Source organism: Triturus cristatus, chromosome 6, assembly GCF_964204655.1.
Source record: "Triturus cristatus chromosome 6, aTriCri1.1, whole genome shotgun sequence".
In the NCBI taxonomy this organism is placed as follows: Eukaryota; Metazoa; Chordata; class Amphibia; order Caudata; family Salamandridae; genus Triturus; species Triturus cristatus.
The window spans coordinates 505512387-505537673 of record NC_140589.1 but is presented as its reverse complement, the minus strand read 5'-3'; positions in this window follow the sequence as shown (position 1 = coordinate 505537673).

The window sequence follows — 25287 nt, the reverse complement described above, 5'->3', positions numbered from 1 at the left end:
GTCACCATTGTGCATTTTGGATTGATCTTGCTTTACCAGGCATATTCACTAAGCATTTACAGAAGAAAAGCACTTGGCAGAAACATGCATTTTATGAAAATTACAATTCATCTCTTGTTACAGCTTCAATAACAGGTAGGCAAACTGAAATGAAAAAGGGATCTCTGTGCTGGAAGACATGACCCTAATAACATGGTCTACCCAAATCATCAGCCTCTGCTTTCAAGCACTACGCAGGGACAGAGGATTAAACCCAGAGCCATACATAACATGCCTTCTCCTCCCTGTCACAAAACAAACCCGGCCTCCTGCCACTCACCACACCCCGCCCCTTCTTACCCGCCCCTCCCTCCCCATCCTGATGTTCTCTTTGCTCCTCTGGCAACGCTGCAGTGACAGGGTCTGTCAGATCAGCCTAAACTTTCTTTATGATGTAGCAACAGTGGGTAACAGCTCTTGCTAACCCTTGTTGCTATGTGATAGCAGTAAATTACCAGATTTAGGATCTGGTGTTCACGTTAGCGAGGCTCAGTGACAGCCATGCGTATCAATATATAACAGTTCCTGATATGTTATGTGGGGCTGAAGAGTATGATAATGTTATGCCTGGATTTGTTCTCTTCACGCTCGCGCTAAATGAGGACAACACTTGTTCCTATGAAAATGTGGAGGAAGAGCATAGGCTACTAGTACACTCAAGCAACCTGGATCATCATTTAATGCGCACTTAATACCGCGCTTAGTTTATTACACTACTTCTGTACTTACTGTATCTTTGTGTTACTACAGGAAAAAAAGCGGAGTCACCAATATTAATAAGGTATAAGCCTCTGCTATATAGTTCTCTAGCCAAGAGAATGTATCTCCCACCTGAGTTATTGTGAGCAGACCTTTTAACTAGTGGCAGCCAAATGCCAGTCATATAATTCATTTATTTGAACCCGCCGAGCATGTGAGAACCAGGCGGATCCATGATCTCCTCCATTCCTTACCTACCTTGTGTAGTTCCTCAGTTAGAAGGTGCATTAATTGAAAAAGAGCTTCCTGTAGCAATCTCGGGCATTATAGATGGCTGAGAGGGCACAACCAGTTCACAGATTATAGTGGGAATAGGACTCCTTGTTGCTAAGCGTGATACTGCATCATCCGCTCATTCTAGTAGAGTGGCATATGGGAAAGTATATCTACGCAGCAGCTGAAAAAACTATTGATAAAGAGCATGGAAGCATAGGGAAATAATGAAGAATCTGGGCCCCTTCCGCTCTAGCTGTGCGCTATATAAAACTCGAAATAAGAATAATAATTGTGTAGCACACCACATGTATATGGTACACTACACCTAGTTGTATGTACTCTAATTGTAATGTTATAAGTTAAAAAATAAAGATGAATTATACAAAAAGTAAAAGTGCCACCTGCATTTTATTATTTGAGTTTTATATAGCGCAAGCTAGACCTGAAGGCATCAGAGCGCTTTACATGGTATGTGATAACATTTACAAGAGCTACATGAGGAGATTCATAACAGCCATAGTTGAACAATACAACATTAAGTGGTTATAAAGTCGGGAAACGGCCTGAACAATGATGTTTTAACAACGAGTGTCCTTAACAACGGCCTGGAACTGAACCACGACCTCCTCAACAACTACTTCATTAAACGAGTGGCCTTAACGAGGGGCCTTAACAACGACTCCGACCTCAAAACACAAACAAAAACGTTGATTTAAAGATCACTTCCAATGAAAACTATTTTTAATAAACAATCTTGAACAGAGAAACAGTTTTAATTTACCTTGCTAGGCCAGTTGAGGGCACTATAGGATTGTTTTCAACTGTTTTATGCTGACGTGTTTTTTTTTTTTCCCCCAGTTCAGAAAGTTTAATTAATAAGACGCAAGGTGTCATAACATAGTTCACAATGTTAAATGCATTTCATACAGAAGAAAACATTGCAATAAAAATAGATAATTATATATATCGGACTCAAGAATGAAACTAGGTTGAGTAGAATAGTACAAATAAGTCATACAAAGTAATGGAATATCAAACATTTTTAGGAACGTTTAGGGGATTGAGGGGGGTTTTAAGACTTCCTGATGGATAGGTTGCAATTGAAAAAAACGGCTGGCACTTGCATCCAAATATATTGTAACAGGTGACCAAAGATCCATCCGTTTTGCTGCCAGTGTAGGGTATACAAAGGAAGTATCCAACTTGTGATTATGGCACACAGCATACCACCATGCCCTGTAAGAAATTTGAGAAAAATCATTCCAATTTGCCGTGATTTGCTGGAATGCAACCGCTAATAACAAATCAATAATTTTAGTATTTAGCGTAGCATTCTCCCAGCAGTTTGAGAGACTTCCTAAGAAGACATGAGCATAGGAGAAAGGAAATTTAGTACCGAAATTCAAATTAATTTTGGACCAGACTTGTTTCCAAAAGTTATAAACAGTAGGACATAAAAATAACATATGAAACAAATCAGCGTTTGAGGAGGAGCATGTCCGGCAAGCATCGGGTACAGTCGTAAATTGTTTACTTAAAACACTCGGTGTAAACAAAAGTCTGTTATAAACAAAAAACAATGTTTGCGTTATGTTGGCGGCTCTGGATGACTTGCGAATCTTGGACCATAAATTTTCCCATAGGTGCACTGACCAGGATGATACAAAGTCTCGTTCCCACGCCTCTTCAATTGTGGATTTCTGCCTGACGTTATCAGTACTATGTAAAAACCTGTATATGATGGAAGCTTTGGGTTCAGTCCTTAACAGTGTGTGGAGTTGCGAAGGGGAGGCTGGAATGGTGGAAGCATTCCGTGTAGCAAACAATCGGGCATGTGTGTCCATCACAGCTTTTCTAAGTAAAATGTATGTGTGAGTAAATGAGGCAGGTAAATTGAATGATTGACTAAGTGGGGAGAAAGATATAAAATCCGATTGTGAAAATAATTGAAGGATCCAAATTAATCCTTTCTGATGCCATGTCTTCCAATAAAAAGGTTTGTTCCGCAAAAGCACGTTTTTGTTGTGCCAGATTGTAGAATTTAAGAAGGAATCTATTGTATTGTGAGGACAGGGGGATAGAGGTAGCAAAAGTTTAGAGGTTAATTTAATAATGGGAGTCGATAAGGCCTGCGGTTTGCGCGAAAAGGAAAGGTATTCGTCAAAGGAAAAGGGAGATTAAAAAAAGACGTTCAATTGTGATCCATAAGGGACAGTTTTCCGTGGAGTTGCGTAACCAAAAAGAAGCTTGACGTAAATGGAATGCTTTTTGGTATGTTGGGAAATCAGGAAAATGTACTCCTCCTTTTGTTTTGGGGCGAATTAGTTTAACAAGAGACATTCGGGATTTCTTATTTTTCCAAAGGAAGGAAAAAAGGATGGAGTTAATCTTCTTTAAAAATTTAGTAGGAATAGAAACCGGGATTTTAGAAATAATATATATAATTATTGGTGAAAGCATCATCTTTATAGTATCTAAGCGACCCCACCATGATAACTAAAGGGGATGCCATTTAGAGGTTAGGTCAGAGATCTTTTGTATACATCTATTCATGCATAGTGCTACTGTGTCCGAAATAGAAGACGTAACATGTAGCCCTAAATACCTAATGTGGTGAGAACTCCATGTAAAATTAGAAGCGGTAAAGTCTGGTTTATAAGTGTACTTTGTTAAAGGTAAAATCTCACATTTATCATTCAATTTGTACCCGGAAATGCTAGAATAAGCTTGTGCCTCTGCCAGAAAAGCAGGGATTGATTCATTTGATTTAGACATAAAAAGCAAAATATCATCTGCATACGCTGCCAATTTGATGTGAGAGTTCAATGTTTGAAAACCATGTAAATTTGGGTTCTGACATAGCTTAGAGAGGAAGGGTTCCAAAGCCAAATTAAAAAGAAAGGGGGAAAGAGGACATCCTTGACACACACCTCTTCCTAAATCAAAAAATGGAGATATCAAACCATTGGCACAAACAGCTGCACGAGGGTTGGAATAAAGGAGAAAAATTAAGGATATGAATTTAGGGCCCAAACCAAACCATTTGAGAGTGTAAAACAAATAGGTCCATTAAACTCTATCAAATGCCTTTTCAGCGTCTAATGCTATTGCTGTGAGGGGTTTCTTAAAATGTGAGGATTTGGATAAAACGTTAAAAAGAAGTTGTGTGTTATCAGTTATGAAACGGCCCTTAACGAATCCAGATTGTTCTTTCCCCAAAATATCTGGCAAGTAGGTATCTAATCTTGTGGCCAGTGCTTTGGAGAAGATTTTATAATCGATATTAACCAAAGATATGGGCTTATAGTTCTTACATTATTTAGGGTCCTTACCGTCTTTGGGGATGAGGAAAATATGTGCTTCTGAGAAAGAGCCCGAAGAACCACCTGAAGCGCCAAAGGAAGTTATTAGAGAATATAGTTTGGGTAGTAAAAGTTTAGAAAAATGTAACTAAAATTCAACAGTGAAACCATCGGGTCCCGGCGCTTTGTCTTTTTTGAGATGGTGAAGGGCGTCAGATAATTCTTGCTGTGTTAGATCTAATTCCAATGAGGATTGATCTGGGAGAGTATTTTGAGGTTTTTGAATAGTGGAGAAAAAGTGAAGTAAGGAATGATCAGTAGGTTGTGTTTCAGAAGCGTATAATGATTAATAAAAAATAGAAAATTCATTTAAAAGGTCAGCATCCTTAAACTTTAAATCTAAGTTTGTGTCGTATATAGATTCAATGTTCAGCTTGTTGTGTCTAACTTTCAGGTAATTGGCCAAAATTTTCCCGGCTTTGTTTTTGCCCCCATAAAATTTAGCGCTGGATTTTAACAAGTATAGTGAGGCGTCTTCCATGGACTTCTTATTAAATTGCATCTTGGCATTGATGAGAGCTGTTAAACAATCTTTTGAGTGTGAGGTGTAATGAGAGTGCTCCAGTCTCTTAATATCTTGAAGAGATCCTTAGTTAATTTACAAGCAATATTTTGTTTCTTCGCAACAAAGCCAATTATGAAGTCTCTTGCGGAGGCTTTAAATGCGTCTCACAGGGTGGAGAAGGGCATGGATTGAGTTTGATTTATCATGAAAAATGAATCAGAAAAAGTAATAAAGGAAGCTGTGAAAAAAAAGGATCTAAATGAAGGGCATTATTAAAATGCCATCTTCTGGGACCTGTGGTTTTGGGTAAGATGTCAAGGCCAATTGAAACAGGGGCATGATCTGACAATAAAATGGGAACAATTTCTGCGTGTGTAAGATGTTGCAAAATATTATGGGATACAAATATATAATCAATCCTTGATTGAGATTGGTGAGATGGGGAATAAAAAGTAAATTCTCTGGTGGTCGGTTTGCATAGACGCCAAGCGTCAAGGAGTTTATGTTGGTTAATAGCGTGAACAAAAGATTTATGGGGTTTATTAGATACAAAGGAGACTTTAGAATATCTATCTATAAATGGGTCAAAAGTCTGATTACAATCACCAGCTAGAATGAAGTTGTGTTCTATACAGTGAGTGATTTGCTTGGCCAATGTAGGCCAGAAGGCGGGTTCACCACATGTAAGAGCATACACATTTAGAAGAGAGAGACTGGAACACCCTTCAGAGAAAGCTTAACATTCAACCATCTACCAGAGACATCTGATTCTTGAGATAAGACGGAGAACTAGAGGGATTTACGACAAAGTATCATTACTCCGTTACGTTTGCCATCCCCAGGAGAGGAGAAAACTTCTCCTACCCAACCTTTTTTTAATTTTAAGGATTCAGCATCTGAAAGGTGAGTCTCTTGCCGAAAAACAATATCAGCACCTAGCTTAGCTAAGTGGGACAAGACTCTTTGTCGTTTAATTGGAGAATTTAAACCCCTAACATTCCAGATAATTAATTTTAATGACGAGGATTAATAGAAACAACTTGAACTAAAAATGAGAAATGAGAGTCCAATTCATTGTAATAACAATATAAGATATAAAAGTAGGACGGAATTAAAGTAATGAGTGATGAAATATCAGAGTAAGCAGAAATGTGAAGACTAGATAGTAAAAGGCAATGAAGAACTCGGATGCCAATAAGTGGGCACATTATAAAAGCAAAGTAGAAGATGAGTAAAATGTAGAAGAAAAGAGAAACAGAAGAGATGATAAGAAGTGACCATTCGATAATAAGTAAAAAGAGAAAGTGAGTCAGATAATTGTAAAGAAAGATATTGAAGACACTGAATGAACAAATAATTTTTTGGGTACAGAACAAACAAAAAGAGCACAGTGTGAGAAGTTGGCCTGATATATAGTGTTCACTATTCTAGTGATCACTGTGTATCATACCAAGCGACCCTTATTGATGATTGGTTGTAAGTCAACCTTATAGACCAGCTATCCTAGTAGCGTGGATACGAGCAGTCTTTAGGCTAAACTCTAGAGGGCGTGTTAAGCCAGCTGTTTTACCACCACATTTACCCTTTGAACACCACGTGAAAGGACACCACACAAGTTGTTATGAAAATAAAGGATATTTATTTATAACACGACTACCCTGGCTCTTTATGAGTCAGGGAGCTAAGCACAATACAAAACTCTTATGAAAACACTTCAAGTTGCACAATTTACACAAATGCCCGAGGGGCACGAAAAACCATATACACTAAAAGTGGAATGCGAATTGCTAGCAGGTGAGTAAACAGACCCAGAGGCTTCAGGATCGCTAGGACTACACTACTGGACTCTAAGGTCAGGAGCAGGAGGCCCAGGGAGATCGGGTGCAGAGTGTGCACTCTCACGCGGGATGCGGGAAGAAGTCTATGGATGCTAGCGTTTCTTAAAGTTACTGTTTCCGGACGAATCCGACCAGCTAGACTAAAACGAAAAAGGATCTGGACACTTAGAGAGTGAACCTACGTTGGAGCACCGGAATGCTCGGTTTACCTAGCCCAGGGGCTGCGGCTGCATAGGGTTCAAAAGACGTCGGGAATCCTCGTTGAAGTCTATGGAGCCTGAAAGAAGGCGTTGCTGGCAGGCGACCAGTGTCGATATTCGGAGGGATCCAAGCCTGGATCGGTGATGGAGATGACCTGAAAGCAGAGGGGACTCAGTTCTTAATCACTAGCCAGTGATTGAGTTGGCACCAGGATGGCACCGGAGGTAGTCACCGCGATCAGGTGAGTGGGTGACGCTGGACTCTGCTGTCCCTCGGTGCAGGAGGCGTTGTCGGCGACCAGGCAGAAGGGCGAGCTGTCCCACGAAGGTGTCTGCTGTCGGCGATGCTGGACCCAGGATTGGGGCAACAACCCTTGGCACAGGCAAGCCCACGCGGTGGAGTCAAGATGGCGTCTGGAGTGGACCAGGGGGGTCCGGGGTGCTCCTCTGTTGGAGGGGAGCCAGGGCCAGTCTGGAGCAACCAGACCAGCGGCGGAAATGTCGTGGTGCGTCGTTAGGAGGGCCACTAGCCAACGGGCAAGTGACCGAACAACGCGGTGAGCGGCAAAGAGCAGAAGGGCCCCCACGCAGATATCGGGGATGCTGGGAGGCTGGTCTTCAGTGCTGGAGCTGCTCAGGGTTGGGGCTTCTCAAACCCCAGGAGCACTCACTCGAGGGTCCCTTGGTGGTTGTGCTAGGCAAGCGTCGTGCAGGTTTTGAAGATGGCCGGTCCCGCAGGTCTCGTCACACCCACGAATCTCAGCTGGGCTGATGATGCAGGTAGAGGTCAGAGATGGCAGGGAATCCGGGTCTCGTCGAGCTGGTCGGTTTGGATCCGGAGGATGGACGTGCAGCAAACCGCAAGCGCTTAGGTGGTGCCTGCTGGTGCAGGGTGGCTACTCCTTAGCCACAAGGGAGAGTCTTCAGAAAAAGTCAAGAGTTCCTTTCGTGGAAAGTAGTTCAAGATTCAGAATTATCCCATTTGGGAAGGGGGCCCGCTCCTACCTTTATCCTAAGAAAAGGGGCTGGCCTGTGACTAGGTCCTGCCTATGGGTGGGACCAGGGGGGGTGGTTACACCCCTCTCCTTTGTCCGGTCTCTCCCCAGCTCAGAGGCTGGGGTGCCCCTGGAACTGGTTTGAGCCGGCCTATGCACAGTGAGCACCGGGGTGCCACTTGCAGTCACCTTCCTCTCAGCCCTGCCTACCTGGGATACACAAAACCCTGTCTGGGATGGCGCTGGCACCGCCCCTGACAGGAAACCCTTTGTCCAAGCTCTCCTCGCTGGAAGGACTCCCAGCAGCAGGAGGTCAGACTTGTGTCTGTGGTGGCAGCATCCATCTTGTGATGCTGAGGCTCGAGTCAACTTTAACCGGGGTTCACAGTTACATGCATGTCGTGTCCCTCTAGAAGGGTGGAATGCTAACCCCGTCGCCAGAATTGGCGAGGGGTTAGTATTCCAATTCGTATGACACCTTACTCGACATGCTTTGATAATGCGATACCAAAGTTAGCAAATAACCGCGAGGATTATAATGCACTTTAAGAGTATATGGTACGCGTTATCCTGGAACAGCTATTAGGACTTGGTTCCGCAAGCTGCAGACGGGCTCAGCTCATGCCAGAGCACCATCTCACATAATTCCAAGCGCTCTGCCTTCAGGATTGATAAGGCCTGCCATAGGAGTGACTGATAGGAATACATGTGTCCATTTTAGGGTTAGATATAGGAATACTATATCTAAAGCAAAGGGTGATTACACCACCTTGCCCCAGCCGTCGTGCAGCCAGTTGTGTCAGATTTGGGTGGCCAGCCAGGGGTGGCATAATACATGCTGCAGCCCCTGGTAGGCCCTGGGTACACCTATGCCCTGGATACCTAAGGTATGCTGGTACAGGGACTGATAAAGTGGCCCAGTTCCAATTGGTAAATGCACCTAAGGTACATGTGCGTCAATTTTAGGGAGAGAACAGCAGATAGGCTGGGGTCCTGGATAGCAGGATCCCAGCCAGACTAGTCAAAAACCACTCAAATACCAGGCAAAAAGTTGGGGGCAACCATTAGTCAGATTCCACTCTCCTACATAACCCCCCCCCCCAAACGAAAGGAGATAAGGCTAACCTTGTCCAGATAAGCCTTTATTTCCTGAGTAGCCATATAAGGAAGAACCTGCACTAGCATGGTTGCTCCCTGTCTCATGGTCCACTTGGGAAATCTTACCCCAAGGGGTCCTAGAGTTTCTCCAAAGTCTAGGGAAATTACCTGTATTGGTTTTTGGGTCAGAGGTGGGCTGGTGGGGTGTCTGAGTCTGGAAGTGAGGCCCTACTTGGGTTGGTCTCAACCTCCTCAGATCACTGGCCACTATGGAAGCCTTTCTGCCCATGACTGTGTCATATCTGGCCCTAAGGGTCAACCTCTGGCTGCCTACAGCTGGGGGTCGTATCCCTTTGGCTGGAATAGTGGAGGGCACTGGAAGGTTCGGGGCACCTATGCCCCAGGTTTCCCTGTGCTCCACATCATCCACTTGAGGGGTGCCTATACCTAAGGGTAAGGGGGATCCCTCAGTTTGTAGAGGAATATTCACCTGGCTGAAACTACTCTGCTGGGTGTCCCTAATCTGCTGATGAGGGGGTTCCTCTGGACAGGGGCCCTTTAAGGGTCCACTGACCTCCCTGACCTCCGCAGCCCTGGGCTGACTGAGGCAGGGTAGAGAGGGGCAGGATACCTGCTCCAGACTGGGTACCACCTTGGAATGGTCCCCTGCCATCAGAGAGGTGGCCAGGCCAGGCCTGTCCACTTCTGGGGCAGTTACTCCACAAGGGGCAGGATCAGTTCCCTGAGAAACTTGCCCCTTACCTGTAGTCTGGTGGGGGGAGGACTGCTCCTCTTCCCCTATGCTCTCTGTTTGGGTAGAGTGATCCATAGTTTCAGGCTTCACTCTTTCTATTTCCTCCTGGGGTGGAGGTGAGGCCCTCAGGGTCTCATCCACTCTCTCAGGGATTCCTACCATTTTCAAATGGGCCTTGTGGTCGACCTCAGCCCAGGCTGAGATTTCCAGATCATTCCCCAGTAGACAATCTACAGGCAAGTTTGGGGACACTGCCACTCTCTTTGGGCCAGTGACCCCTCCCCAGCTGAGATTTACCACTGCCATGGGATGGTCTGTCCTGATTCCATCTATGTTGGTCACCTGGTAGCTAAACCCAGGTAAAAGCTGTTCTAGGGGCACTAGCCTCTTGGTCACCATGGTGACACTGGCCCCTGTGTCCTTATAGGCCACAGCCTTCTGACCATTGATCATGGGCTCTTGTCTGTACCTGCCCAGAATACTGGGGCTCATGGTAAAGTTGGCAAACCCCATGCCACCATCACAGACTAGAGTTGCTAATGCAGGGGACCTGGCTAGGCCAGAGTCCGCTGGTGTTCCCAAAGAGAACCCAACTAAGTTTTTGGGTGCACTCCCACCACCTGGGGGATTACTACTAGTAGTAACAGGGGGTGTTGGAGTTGGTTTTGGAGGAACATTTTCTTTATTGCCATTCTTTGGACAGCTGGAGTCAGTTTTCCAGTGGCCAGGTTGCTTACACACATGGCAATAGGGTTTCTTGTTATTAGAGGAAGTATTTTGGGACCCACCCCCAGCACTGGGTTTTTGGGGCCCTTCAGAGGACTTTTCTTGTTTATCATCCCCACCTTTCTCTTTGGGCTTAGTGGAATCCTTCTTCTGGTCACCAACTTGGTTCTTAGGCCTAATCCTGGTTCTGACCCATTTGTCTGCCTTCTTTCCCAATTCTTGGGGAGAGGTCAGATCAGAGTCCACCAGGTGCTGGTGTAAAAGTTGGTTCTGACAATTATTAAGAATCTGCTCCCTCATTATGAGATTATACAATCCTTGATAATCATTAACTTTACTACCCAGCAACCAGCCTTCCAAAGCCTTAGTGGCACAATCGACAAAGTCAGCCCAATCCCGAGACTGAATCTTCTGGGTGTCCCTGAACAGCAACCTGTACTGCTCAGTTGTTAAGCCAAACCCATCAATCAGTGTATTCTTCAGGACTTGGTAGTTGTTAGCATCCTCAGCTCTAGTAGTGAGGAGCTTGTCTCTACCTTTACCCTCAAAGGAGAGCCACAGTATAGCTGCCCACTGACTTGGGGGGACGCACTGGACAGTGCAGGCCCTCTCCAAAGCAGTCATCCATTTGTGGATGTCATCCCCTTGTTTAAAGGGGGGCACTATTTTACTCAGGTGTCTAGTGTCTAAACCCCTGTCTTTCTCTCTAATGATAATGCTGCCACCAGTGGGTTCTGCCCCACTCAATTTCTGCTCTCTGGCAAAGGCAAGTCTTTCTTTGGCAAGGGCAAGTTCTTCCCTCTCAATCCTCAGATTGACTTCCCTCATCTTAGCTTCATGCTCCCTTCTCTGAGGGGATGTCATTCCTCCCCGAGAAGATGCCTGAGAGACATGGGTTCGAACAGATCTGTTAGAGCCTCTGGAGTGAGACCTGACTCGTCCATTCCCAATGTTACGCCTGCCTGAGAGTGGGCCTGGGGCTCCCCAAGTCCCATTCTCATGCCTGCTTAAGTTGGCCCTTGTGAGCCTACTGACTACTACTGGACCTTTGTCTGCCTCGTTCCCTGCTAACTCCTCTTCCTCTTCCTCCTCTGTATGGAAGCCAAGGTCAGGGTCACCAAGGGTTCCCTCTAAGGGGGGCATGTTCCCATCAGGATTAGGGGGGCCTGTGTTAGAGGCCCTCCTAGCATCATAAGTCTCTAAGAGACCTATCAGAAATGTGATGGTAGGGTTAGAACCCTGGTTTAGCTTCCTGGTGTGACACAGTTGTCTCATCTCCTGGAAGCTAAGAGCTGCATATCTTGACGTGACCTGTGGAGGGTCAATGACCACTAAGGGAGTCTCTGAAGACTCTCCGTGGTTAGACATGCTTTCTAGTGAGGTGTAAGTGATGCACCTACCTACACTATGTGTTTACCTACTGATCCCTTGCTAAGAGCTGTAGTCAGGGTGTGCTAGGCCCTGTTACACTACAACAGCTGGTTCAGTAGAACTCAGAGTATTCTAAGTTAAGTTATATGTACCTGGGTACTTATGTGATCTTTCAACCGATGTTCTTAGGATACGTGGGTGGCAAAACACAGCAAGCTCAAATCCCAACCGCTGCTCACCAATGTGAGAAGTTGGCCTGATATATAGTGTTCACTATTCTAGTGATCACTGTGTATCATACCAAGCGACCCTTATTGATGATTGGTTGTAAGTCAACCTTATAGACCAGCTATCCTAGTAGCATGGACAAGAGCAGTCTTTAGGCTAAACTCTAGAGGGCGTGTTAAGCCAGCTGTTTTACCACCACATTTACCCTTTGAACACCACGTGAAAGGACACCACACAAGTTGTTATGAAAATAAAGGATATTTATTTATAACACGACTACCCTGGCTCTTTATGAGTCAGGGAGCTAAGCACAATACAAAACTCTAATGAAAACACTTCAAGTTGCACAATTTACACAAATGCCCGAGGGGCACGAAAAACCATATACACTAAAAGTGGAATGCGAATTGCTAGCAGGTGAGTAAACAGACCCAGAGGCTTCAGGATCGCTAGGACTACACTACTGGACTCTAAGGTCAGGAGCAGGAGGCCCAGGGAGATCGGGTGCAGTGTGCGCACTCTCACGCGGGATGCAGGAAGAAATCTATGGATGCTAGCGTTTCTTAAAGTTACTGTTTCCGGACGAATCCGACCAGCTAGACTAAAACGAAAAAGGATCTGGACACTTAGAGAGTGAACCTACGTTGGAGCACCGGAATGCTCGGTTTACCTAGCCCAGGGGCTGCGGCTGCATAGGGTTCAAAAGACGTCGGGAATCCTCGTTGAAGTCTATGGAGCCTGAAAGAAGGCGTTGCTGGCAGGCGACCAGTGTCGATATTCAGAGGGATCCAAGCCTGGATCGGTGATGGAGATGACCTGAAAGCAGAGGGGACTCAGTTCTTAATCACTAGCCAGTGATTGAGTTGGCACCAGGATGGCACCGGAGGTAGTCACCGCGATCAGGTGAGTGGGTGACGCTGGACTCTGCTGTCCCTCGGTGCAGGAGGCGTTGTCGGCGACCAGGCAGAAGGGCGAGCTGTCCCACGAAGGTGTCTGCTGTCGGCGATGCTGGACCCAGGATTGGGGCAACAACCCTTGGCACAGGCAAGCCCACGCGGTGGAGTCAAGATGGCGTCTGGAGTGGACCAGGGGGGTCCGGGGTGCTCCTCTGTTGGAGGGGAGCCAGGGCCAGTCTGGAGCAACCAGACCAGCGGCGGAAATGTCGTGGTTCGTCCTTAGGAGGGCCACTAGCCAACGGGCAAGTGACCGAACAACGCGGTGAGCGGCAAAGAGCAGAAGGGCCCCCACACAGATCTCGGGGATGCTGGGAGGCTGGTCTTCGGTGCTGCAGCTGCTCAGGGTTGGGGCTTCTCAAACCCCAGGAGCACTCACTCGAGGGTCCCTCGGTGGTTGTGCTAGGCAAGCGTCGTGCAGGTTTTGAAGATGGCCGGTCCCGCAGGTCTCGTCACACCCACGAATCTCAGCTGGGCTGATGATGCAGGTAGAGGTCCGAGATGGCAGGGAATCCGGGTCTCGACGAGCTGGTCGGTCTGGATCCGGAGGATGGACGTGCAGCAAACCGCAAGCGCTTAGGTGGTGCCTGCTGGTGCAGGGTGGCTACTCCTTAGCCACAAGGGAGAGTCTTCAGAAAAAGTCAAGAGTTCCTTTCGTGGAAAGTAGTTCAAGATTCAGAATTATCCCATTTGGGAAGGGGGCCCGCTCCTACCTTTATCCTAAGAAAAGGGGCTGGCCCGTGACTAGGTCCTGCCTATGGGTGGGACCAGGGGGGGTGGTTACACCCCTCTCCTTTGTCCGGTCTCTCCCCAGCTCAGAGGCTGGGGTGCCCCTGGAACTGGTTTGAGCCGGCCTATGCACAGTGAGCACCGGGGTGCCACTTGCAGTCACCTTCCTCTCAGCCCTGCCTACCTGGGATACACAAAACCCTGTCTGGGATGGCGCTGGCACCGCCCCTGACAGGAAACCCTTTGTCCAAGCTCTCCTCGCTGGAAGGACTCCCAGCAGCAGGAGGTCAGACTTGTGTCTGTGGTGGCAGCATCCATCTTGTGATGCTGAGGCTCGAGTCAACTTTAACCGGGGTTCACAGTTACATGCATGTCGTGTCCCTCTAGAAGGGTGGAATGCTAACCCCGTCACCAGAATTGGCGAGGGGTTAGTATTCCAATTCGTATGACACCTTACTCGACATGCTTTGATAATGCGATATCAAAGTTAGCAAATAACCGCAAGGATTATAATGCACTTTAAGAGTATATGGTACGCGTTATCCTGGAACAGCTATTAGGACTTGGTTCCGCAAGCTGCAGACGGGCTCAGCTCATGCCAGAGCACCATCTCACATAATTCCAAGCGCTCTGCCTTCAGGATTGATAAGGCCTGCCATAGGAGTGACTGATAGGAATACATGTGTCCATTTTAGGGTTAGATATAGGAATACTATATCTAAAGCAAAGGGTGATTACACCACCTTGACCCAGCCGTCGTGCAGCCAGTTGTGTCAGATTTGGGTGGCCAGCCAGGGGTGGCATAATACATGCTGCAGCCCCTGGTAGGCCCTGGGTACACCTATGCCCTGGATACCTAAGGTATGCTGGTACAGGGACTGATAAGGTGGCCCAGTTCCAATTGGTAAATGCACCTAAGGTACATGTGCGTCAATTTTAGGGAGAGAACAGCAGATAGGCTGGGGTCCTGGATAGCAGGATCCCAGCCAGACTAGTCAAAAACCACTCAAATACCAGGCAAAAAGTTGGGGGCAACCATTAGTCAGATTCCACTCTCCTACACACAGACAATATGACAAAGAACAAAAAACAAAACAAAAAACATACCTACAGAAGGGAAATGTGGAGGGGGGGGGGGGGGGGGGGGAGAGGTGAAACTACATGGAGAGACGGAACATCCGGGCAAGACCACACGGAGGACCAGGGGAAGCCACGCCGTAAAAGAAAAGAATCTGTAAAAGCAAAGAACAACAATTAATTAGGCGATAGAATGAAACACATTATACACGAGTAAAACAATAAAACATATCAATCAGTTAAATGTAAACTGGGTTCAATGTGAAATGAGAACTTATCTAAGACCAATAGGTATTATCCTAATGCAGACAAATACTACCAAGAGAAGAATAAACTGTGAGAAACCTTTGAAACATAACATAACATTACATTAAGCATTGAATGAAGTTGAAGAATTAGAGGAGTCCATGTTGACTGTTTTGCACGAGTTTATGAAACTCTGTAGTCGTAACGGGTCTTCATATGTAGTTGTTCTGTTGTTGTACGTAACCTTAAAAAGACAGGGATGAAAAAGTCCATATCGAGCTCCCATCGAACGGAGGTCGGATCTCATATTGAGGAAAGATTTGCATCTGTTAGCAGTAGCCTTGGCGTAATCCTGTGCGAAAAATAAGGTGTATCCTGACCATGTGATTCTTTGAGTAGATTTGACCGCTGACAGAACTTTTAGCAGGTCCGTATACTCCAAGAAATATAAGATAACACCTCTTGGTCGTTGTGAAGATGAGGCGTTGGAAGGAACGCGGCCCAATCTGTGTGCTCGTTTAATATTAAGCGTAGTACCATCCGGCATATGGAGTAGCTTGGGAAGGAAGGATTTAAAAAAGGTGAGAGCATCAGACCCTTCAAGTCCTTCCGCCAGGCCGCAAATGCGGAGGTGGTTCCGCCTATTTCGTTTTTCAAGGTCCTCAACTTGTTGTTGAAGCAGAGACTTGGGAGTGAAGAGGAGAAACACTGGCACATGTATCCTTTAATGATGAGACACTTTGTTCAACAGCAGAAACTCGTGTGTCTAATTGAGACCAATTATCTGTAAGGATTTGCAATTTGGCCTTAGTCTCTTCCATAATCGGTCGGAGGGCTCGGATTTCTTCTAGCAGGAGCTCCATGGAGACCAGCGAAACTTGCTTGGGCGGAGGAGGATCCTTTTTTTAAACGTTTGGTGACAGACGTTCCTGAAGTAGCCGGAGAAGGCTCCATGTTAGCCTCCCGAGTTTGAGGTATGGACAGTAAAGAGCCCTCTAGTTTGGAAAACACTGTAAAAAATTTTGAGTTCTTAATAAAAATGTGCTTTTTTGAAAATGTAGAAGAGTGAGTCTTAGTTCTTCCCATTAAGCAGATTATCAAGTAAGAAATAAAACGTGCATGTATTAGGGGGAAGATGACGTTTAAATTCTGACACAGAAAAAATACCTTAAAGAGGATGTCCAAATTAACAGGTGAAGTTGTGTCCCTTTAAAAAGTTGAGGAAGGACTACCAGTGCACAAAAATGGAGAAGACAACACTCAGTAAAACTGAGAAATGAGGTGAACTCAAGTCAATGGAGAGGTGCAATAGAGCCAGTGACGCTATATTATAAAGGAAGCCTCAAAATGGCTGTCATAATAATCACTCCACTAATGAAGGAGCATATCTGAAGAAAAATAGCCTGAAATATTAAGGAGAGGCGCTGGGGTAGAAAGTTGAAAGAGTTACCCATTCGTCGGCAGGTTAGTGAGGAGAAACGGCACTTGTGTGAAAAACGGCCTCATTTTCTCGGAGCTCTGCTCACGCGCTGAAAAAAGGAAATGGCGGCCACTGTAGCGTGGAGTTACAGGAGAGACTCTCTAGGTGAAAAGAGCTTCGTTCAGGGTGCAGACATGAACGGCAAAGCTCACATCACCCTCAGCATACCTTCCGATAGGTTCTTCATTGGAAGGCTTCACGGGAGACAGCCGGTGAGCGCAGCTTTGCCGAGTTGCACCGGAGACCGTTACACGGACGCCGTCATACTCCTTGGGCGTCAAGCCACGCCCCCTGTTTTTTTATTTTAATCACTTTAAATAGTGCACCAAGAGCCAGTGAGACCTGACTGCTGCCCCAGCCCTGCCAACTCACAGGATCCACCAATGGTCGGGCACCGTGGGCAATCTTACTAGGGAGGATAGAGAATGAATAATCTTTATTTGGTTTTGTACAACCATATTGCATAACACTAACAACTATTAAAATATAAGTTAAAAAACAGTTTCACAATAAAGTGCATCATTATGTCTGGATATGTACAAGATTTTCCAACTCATTAATAACCATATTCACAGGTTCCAAGTCCGCTTTTTTTTGTAAGAGTGTGTCAATCAAGGTTAAAAGCTTTACTCCTCGACAAATTAAGATATTTGATGATCGCCCAGCGGGTAATACACTGCCTACAAGTACGGATGTGGAGCCCTTTTAAAATTGGTTTTAAAAGCGTCCTTCTAGCTTTGTTGACTATAGGACAGACACACATCACGTGGCAAAGGGTTTCAATATGATATCCACATAATCTACAAGTTGCATTTTGATATTTCCCTTTCCAACTTGGTTGTAAATTTTTGGTTTGTGTACTCCAAACCGATACAGCTTATACTTTTTTTTAAAACAGTCTGAAGTGAGCTGCTAGATAGTCTTGTGGTTTGAGTTTTACATAAGAATTTATCACTGTCCAAGAATGTCGCCGTTTTGCCACTGTATTTTTGTCGTCTAGGAAAGATCATTTTTTTGCGGCGCCATTGCACACTCTGTTGAACGCCACCCTCTCCATTTTACCATCCCATGCCTCTTGAATGTCCAGTTCCACCAAAGCTGATCTTAGATGTTCACCCCATGAATGCGGGGTTTTTTGATCAAACTGGGCCCTTATTTCTGTCCAGCATAGATTGTTCAAGGTGCCTGGTTCCAAGGAGCGAAGTTTCCAGCATAGTTTCACAAAAACAGATTGCCTCTGGAATTTAAGATTTTGAAGTCCAAATTCCAGGCGGATCTGTGCTGGTGACACTGCTCTAGGGAGGTAAAAAAACGCTTTATACATCTTTGTCTGTAAATCACTTAAAATTCCGTATTCCCAACCATGCCATATTTCCAATCCGTAAGCCAGTGCTGGAAGTAATTGTGCTGCCATTGTTTTTAAAAGATGGCTGTAGGAAGGTGGATATCTGACTATGGTTACCCCCAACTTTTTGCCTAGTGTCTAGCTGGTTTTTCGACTTAGTTGGCCTGAGATCCTGCCATTCAGGGTCTCAGGCTGTCTGCTCTCTCTTTAAAATGGACTCCATGTACCCTAGGTACATTCCCAATTGGTAAGGATCACCTTATTGGACCCTGTACAGTGTACCCTAGGTACCCAGGGCATAGGTGTACCCTAGGCCTCCCAGGGGCTGCAGCATGTATTATGCTGTATTATGCCACCCCTGGTCTGGCCTTCCAATCAGACACAACTGGCTGATCACTCAGCTGGGGCAAGGTCGTGTAATCACCCCTTGCTTAGATATAGTATGCCTATATCTACCCTTATATATAGACACATGTGTACCTATCAGTCACTCCTATGGCAGGCCTTAACAATCCTGGAGGCAGAGTGCTTGGTAACATGTGAGATGGTGCTCTAGCATGAGCTGAGCCTGTCTGCAGCTTTCGGAACCATGTCCTTATAGCTGTTCTATGATATAGCCTACCATATACTCTTAAAGTGCCTTATAATCTTAAACGGTTATGGTAACTATGGTTTGGCTTTATCAAAACATGTTGTGTAAGGTGTCTAACACTTTGGAATAATACCCCCATACCATTTCTGGTGATGAGGATATTATTCCCCCCTTCTAGAGCGAGAGACATGTTAAAATCCTACTTTGCTGTTTAACTCTAACCAAAGCCTCAGCATCACAAAATGGATGCTGCTGCCACAGACACAAGTCTGACCTCCTGCTGCTGGGAGTGATCCCGGCAAGGGAGGCTTGGACAATAGGTTTCCTGCTTGGGGAGGTGCTAGCACCTCCCCAGACAGACTTTAGTGTATTGGGGCAGGGAGGGCTGAAAGGAATGAGACATGCCTGGGGCACACAAGGTGTTCCTTGCATGGTCCAGTTCAAACCGGCGCTGGGGCACTCCAGCCCCAGCTCTGGCGCGAAACTGGACAAAGGGAAGTGGGTGTAACCACCCCCTCCCAGGTCCCACCCATAAGGCGTGACCTAGCAGGTATCCCAGCCCCCCAGATTAGTATAAGAGTGGGAGTTGGGCCTCAAGACTTTAGATTATCCTGAACCTGCAAACTTGAACAGAAACTCTGGACCTTCGACATTCGACGAAAGAAGAAGACTGAAGAATCTCCCTTGTGGCCAAGGAGTGGCTACCCTGTGCAAACAGGCACCATCAAGAGACTACCCTTTGCTTTGCCCAAGTTCTACGAGGAACCGACTGCAGAGCCCGACCAGAGCCTTGACTTCCAGACTTCTCCGACCCTGATCCACATCCACAGCAGAGCTGAGATCCGTGGAGGCGACGAGCGACGTGGGACCGGCTACCTGGGAAAAGTGGCTAGTATCTTCAAGCGCAGCTTCTGAGGCACCCTCGAAGTTGTGCACCGGGGATTGAGAAGCCCCAACCCCAAGCACCATCTGCACCGAAGATCAGCCCCTCACACTCCACGAGTTCTGCGTGGGGCCCTTCAGCATTTTCCTGCTTGCCGCGTCTGTCCGGTTGCTTGCCCGCTGGCTAGTGGCCTTTGTGACGACGCACCCTGAAATCTTCATCGCTGGTTTGGCTCCTCCAGACTGGCTCCTGCTCCTTTGAAAAAGAGAAGCATCCCAGACCTTCCTGGTCTGCACCAGAAGCAAGTCCTCCGTTCTGCGTGGGTTCCGCTTGCCAAGGCTTGGTGAGTCCTAGTCCAACTTCGACGCCGCCGACAGCACGAGCCTTCGTGGGACAGCTCGCCTCCTGGTCCTGGTCGTCCTCGACACTTCCTGGTCCTCCTGGCTGCAGCGACAAGCTTCACCTTCACCTGCAATCTTCACGACATCGCCTGGTTCCTTCCTGGTTCCACGTGGTCACTGGCTAGTGACCTTGACTCTGTCCCTTCTGCTTGCAGGTCTCCTCTCTTCTTGATCCCAGCCTTGGGATCCACCGGACACTCTTCACTGACTGCCTGTCAGAATCTTTCTTCAGGCATCCCTAGGAGTCGACGACGAAATCCGACGCAACTTCACCCCTATGCACCCGCAGCCTGTGGGCTAGGTAACTTGGGTACTCCGGTGCTCATCAGGATAGTGACTATCCTAGTGTCTAGTTTTCCAGTCTCGACTTCCTAGCTACTCCAGAAGTGTCCTAAATCTATCGATTTCTAAACTGTACTATTGCTATTGACTTTTACGCATTAAGCGTGAGTGTTTCCACTCTGCACACGAATCCCGTGGGCCTCCCACTTCCTAACCTTTGGTAGTATAGTGTAGCCCCAGCGATTCCCTAGGCCTAGGCCTATTCTATTTCCGTGACAGTGGTCCTTATACCACTTACTTAGTATATGGTTTGCGTGGCCCCTAGGGCCTAACTGTATTACTTACCTGTGTGACTTAATGTATGCTTAAATAAGACTGTGTTGTACTTACCTCTAATCTCAAAGAGTGCTGAGGGTTTGACTAGAATAAATACACTTTATTTTATATATATATATCTGTTGTGGTGTCCTTTCATTTGGTATTCAAGGGATTATATATGGTATCACAGCTGGCTTCACATGCCATTCAGAGTTTAGCCTAAGACTGCTCTTGTCCATGTTACCACTAGGATAGCTGGTCTATAAGGTTGACTTTACAACCAATCACCATAAGGGTATTTGGACTGATATAAGGTGTACACTAGAACTAGTGACATCATACATCAGGCCAACTTCTCACATTGGTGAGCAGCGGTTGGGATCTGAGCTTGCTGTTGTAATACCATTGTAATCTTAAGATACTAAATTGAAAGATCACACAGATATTGTCTAGGTACATATAACATAGATTATAATACTTAAGTCCTACTGGACTTAGTAGTTGTAGGTTGAAGGGAGTAACACACCCTGACTACAACTACCAGAGAGGTTTAGTAGAAACAACTAGTGTAGGTAGGTGCACACACCACACTCTCACTAGATCATGTCTCTGGGAGGAGATCAAGTAGATGCTCTCTCAGGAGGGTCAGGTCTGCAGAAGACCCCCTCTAGATATGATACCCTAACATTCCAGGAGATGAGACAATTGTGTACCTCCAGAGGAATAAAACAGGGTGCAAACCCTACCCTTAGACAGCTAGTGGAGCTTCTGGAGGCCTATGATGCTGAAAGAGCTGCCAAGTATGGTGCCATAGCTGTAGATAAGGGTCTACCCACCACAGATGAGTCAGATGGGACTTCAGATGAAGAGGTAGACAGCCAGGGCCAAGTAGGAAGACTTAGCCAGGCTAACCTAAGCTTACATGGGAGTTTGCATGGGGTCCCCCCATACAGACCCCCAAGTAGGCTTACACAGAGAAGCAGGAGGGACAGATCCCCTTCAAGGGAATCCATCCACTCCCATGTCTCTAGCATCTCTAATGCTTCCTCTCACAGGGGAATGACTTCCCCTGAGAGAAAGGAGCATGAAGCCAGAATGAGGGAAGCTAATCTGAGGATTCAGAGGGAAGAACTTGCCCTTGCCAAGGAGAAGCTTGCTCTGGCTAGAGAGCAAAAAGTGTGTGGGTCAGAACCCACTGGTGGCAGCAACATTCCTAGAGATAGGGATGGGACTTATGACCATAGAAACCTAAGCAAGATAGTCCCCCCATATCAGAATGGGGATGACATCCACAAGTGGATGACTGCTTTGGAGAGGGCCTGCAAAGTACAGCAGGTACCCCAGAGTCAGTGGGCAGCTATCTTGTGGCTCTCCTTTTCTGACAAAGGTAGAGACAAGCTCCTCACAGTCAGTGATGAGGATGCTAACAATTACAAAGTCCTGAAGAGTGCTCTGATAGATGGGTTTGGCTTAACCACTGAGCAATATAGGTTGTTGTTCAGAGACACCCAGAAGACACAGACACAGGACTGGTCTGATTTTGTGGATTGTGCCACTAAGGCTTTGGAAGGTTGGTTAACAGGCAGCAAGGTGCAGGACTATACAGGATTGTACAACTTGATTATGAGGGAGCAGATCCTTCGTAATTGTCAGAACCAGCTTCTCCATCAACACCTGGTAGACTCAGATTTGACCTCTCCCCAAGAATTGGGAAAGAGGGCAGATAAATGGGTCAGGACCAGGATTAGGCCTAAAAATCAGGGTGGTGACCAAAAGAAAGATACCACCAAGCCTCAAGAGAAGGGTGGGGATAAAGCAAAAGAGAAATCTTCCTCAGGGCCCCAAAACTCCACACAGGGTGGTGGGTCCCAAGCACCCTCCTCTACCACAGTTAAAAAGCCTTACTGCCATGAGTGTAAAACTCCTGGGTGATTGGAAAACTGACAGCAGTTGCCCAAGGGCTAAAAACAAAACTGTTCCTCCAACTACTCCTGTCACACCACCTATTACTGTCAGCAGTAATCCCCCAGGTGGTGGGAGTGCCCCCAAAAATTTGGTTGGGTTTTCTTGGGGAACACAGGGGGATCCTGGCTTAGCCAATTCCCCTACAGCAGCTACTCTTGTCTGTGATGGTGGCATGGGGTTTGCCAACTTCACTGCCTGTCCCAACACATTGGGTAGGTACAGACAGGAGCCCTACATCAATGGTAGAAAAGCTGAGGCCTACAGAGACACTGGAGCTAGCATCACTATGGTGGCCCATAGGCTAGTTCCCTCTGAGCAGCTTTTGCCTGGTTTCTCATACCAGGTGACTAACATTGATGGCAAACAGAACAGTCATCCCATGGCAGAGGTAGGTCTCAGCTGGGGAGGTGTCACTGGCCCTAAAAGGGTGGCAGTGTCTCCAACCTTGCCTGTGGACTGCTTACTGGGGAATGACTTAGAACTCTCAGCTTGGGCTGGAGTTGAACAAGACACCCATTCTAAAATGGTAGGCCTTTCAAAAAAGGGTAGTGGGGTTGTGGTAGCCACAACCCCTGTCCAAGTAGATTTCCTCCCTGAAAAGGTTGGAAGGGCAGTGGTAGCCACAGCCCAGGCAAAGACAGACTTCCCTGTAGAGATTGGCAGAGCTGTGACAGTCACAGCTCAAACACAAACTGAGTGCCTCCCTGAAAAGGTTGGCAAGGCTGTAATGGTCTCAGCCCATACTCAGACTGACATAGGTGTAGTGAAGCCTGAAACTATGGATCACTCCACACAAACAGAGAGTAGTGGGGAGGAAGAAAAGTCTCCCTCTCCCCAGACATTAGGAAAAGGTCAGCCTCCTCAGGGATCTGACCTCACCCCTTGTGAAGGAACTGCCCCAGAGGTAGCCAGGCCTGGCCTGGCAGAGCCTCTGATGTCAGTGGCCCCTTCCAAGGTGGGACCCAGTCTGGTGCAGGTAGCCTGCCTCTCTCTAACCTGCCTCAGTCAGCCCAGGGCTGCAGAGGTCAGGGAGGCCAGTGGACCCCAAGAGGGCCCCTGTCCACAAGAACCCCCCCATCAAAAGAATGAGGATTGCCTGGCTAGTAGCCCTAGCCAGGTGATGGGTAAAAACATTCCTGAGGGATCCCCTTTACAGGTAGTTAGGGACCTCCCCCAGAGGGATTCTGTTGGGCACAGGCAAACATGGGACCTTAGGGCCCCAAACCTGACCTGTCCCTCCAGTAAGCCCACAAAAGGGACCCAGCCTCCAGCTTTAGGTAGCCAGAGGCTGACCCTGAGAGCACAGTGCAACTCAGTGAAAGAAAGAAAGGCATCCATGGTGGAGGATGATTGGAGGAAGCTGAGGCCTCACTTTGAGGACACTCACTTCAGTACTCCATCTCAACACCAGCCTTTTACTTTGCAAAGACACACCAAAGGTAGAGATTCCCTATGGTGGAGACCCTATGATACCTTTAGGATGAGGGATTGCTTAGTGGACCATGAGACAGGGGGTAACCATGCCAGTGCTGGTTCTTCCTTATATGGCCACTTAGGCAATAGAGGCTTACCTTGTCAAGGCCAGCCTTATCTCCTTTCGTTTGGGGGGGGGGGGGGAGGTTGTGTAGGAAGGTGGATATCTGACTATGGTTACCCCCAACTTTTTGCCTAGTGTCTAGCTGGTTTTTCGACTTAGTTGGCCTGAGATCCTGCCATTCAGGGTCTCAGGTTGTCTGCTCTCTCTTTAAAATGGACTCCATGTACCCTAGGTACATTCCCAATTGGTAAGGATCACCTTATTGGACCCTGTACAGTGTACCCTAGGTACCCAGGGCATAGGTGTGCCCTAGGCCTCCCAATCAGACACAACTGGCTGATCACTCAGCTGGGGCAAGGTCGTGTAATCACCCCTTGCTTAGATATAGTATGCCTATATCTACCCTTATATATAGACACATGTGTACCTATCAGTCACTCCTATGGCAGGCCTTAACAATCCTGGAGGCAGAGTGCTTGGTAACATGTGAGATGGTGCTCTAGCATGAGCTGAGCCTGTCTGCAGCTTTCGGAACCATGTCCTTATAGCTGTTCTATAATATAGCCTACCATATACTCTTAAAGTGCCTTATAATCTTAAACGGTTATGGTAACTATGGTTTGGCTTTATCAAAACATGTTGTGTAAGGTGTCCAACACTTTGGAATAATACCCCCATACCATTTCTGGTGATGAGGATATTATTCCCCCCTTCTAGAGGGAGAGACATGTTAAAATCCTACTTTGCTGTTTAACTCTAACCAAAGCCTCAGCATCACAAAATGGATGCTGCTGCCACAGACACAAGTCTGACCTCCTGCTGCTGGGAGTGATCCCGGCAAGGGAGGCTTGGACAATAGGTTTCCTGCTTGGGGAGGTGCTAGCACCTCCCCAGACAGACTTTAGTGTATTGGGGCAGGGAGGGCTGAAAGGAATGAGACATGCCTGGGGCACACAAGGTGTTCCTTGCATAGTCCAGTTCAAACCGGCGCTGGGGCACTCCAGCCCCAGCTCTGGTACGAAACTGGACAAAGGGAAGTGGGTGTAACCACCCCCTCCCAGGTCCCACCCATAAGGTGTGACCTAGCAGGTATCCCAGCCCCCCAGATTAGTATAAGAGTGGGAGTTGGGCCTCAAGACTTTAGATTATCCTGAACCTGCAAACTTGAACAGAAACTCTGGACCTTCGACATTCGACGAAAGAAGAAGACTGAAGAATCTCCCTTGTGGCCAAGGAGTGGCTACCCTGTGCAAACAGGCACCATCAAGAGACTACCCTTTGCTTTGCCCAAGTTCTACGAGGAACCGACTGCAGAGCCCGACCAGAGCCTTGACTTCCAGACTTCTCCGACCCTGATCCACATCCACAGCAGAGCGGAGATCCGTGGA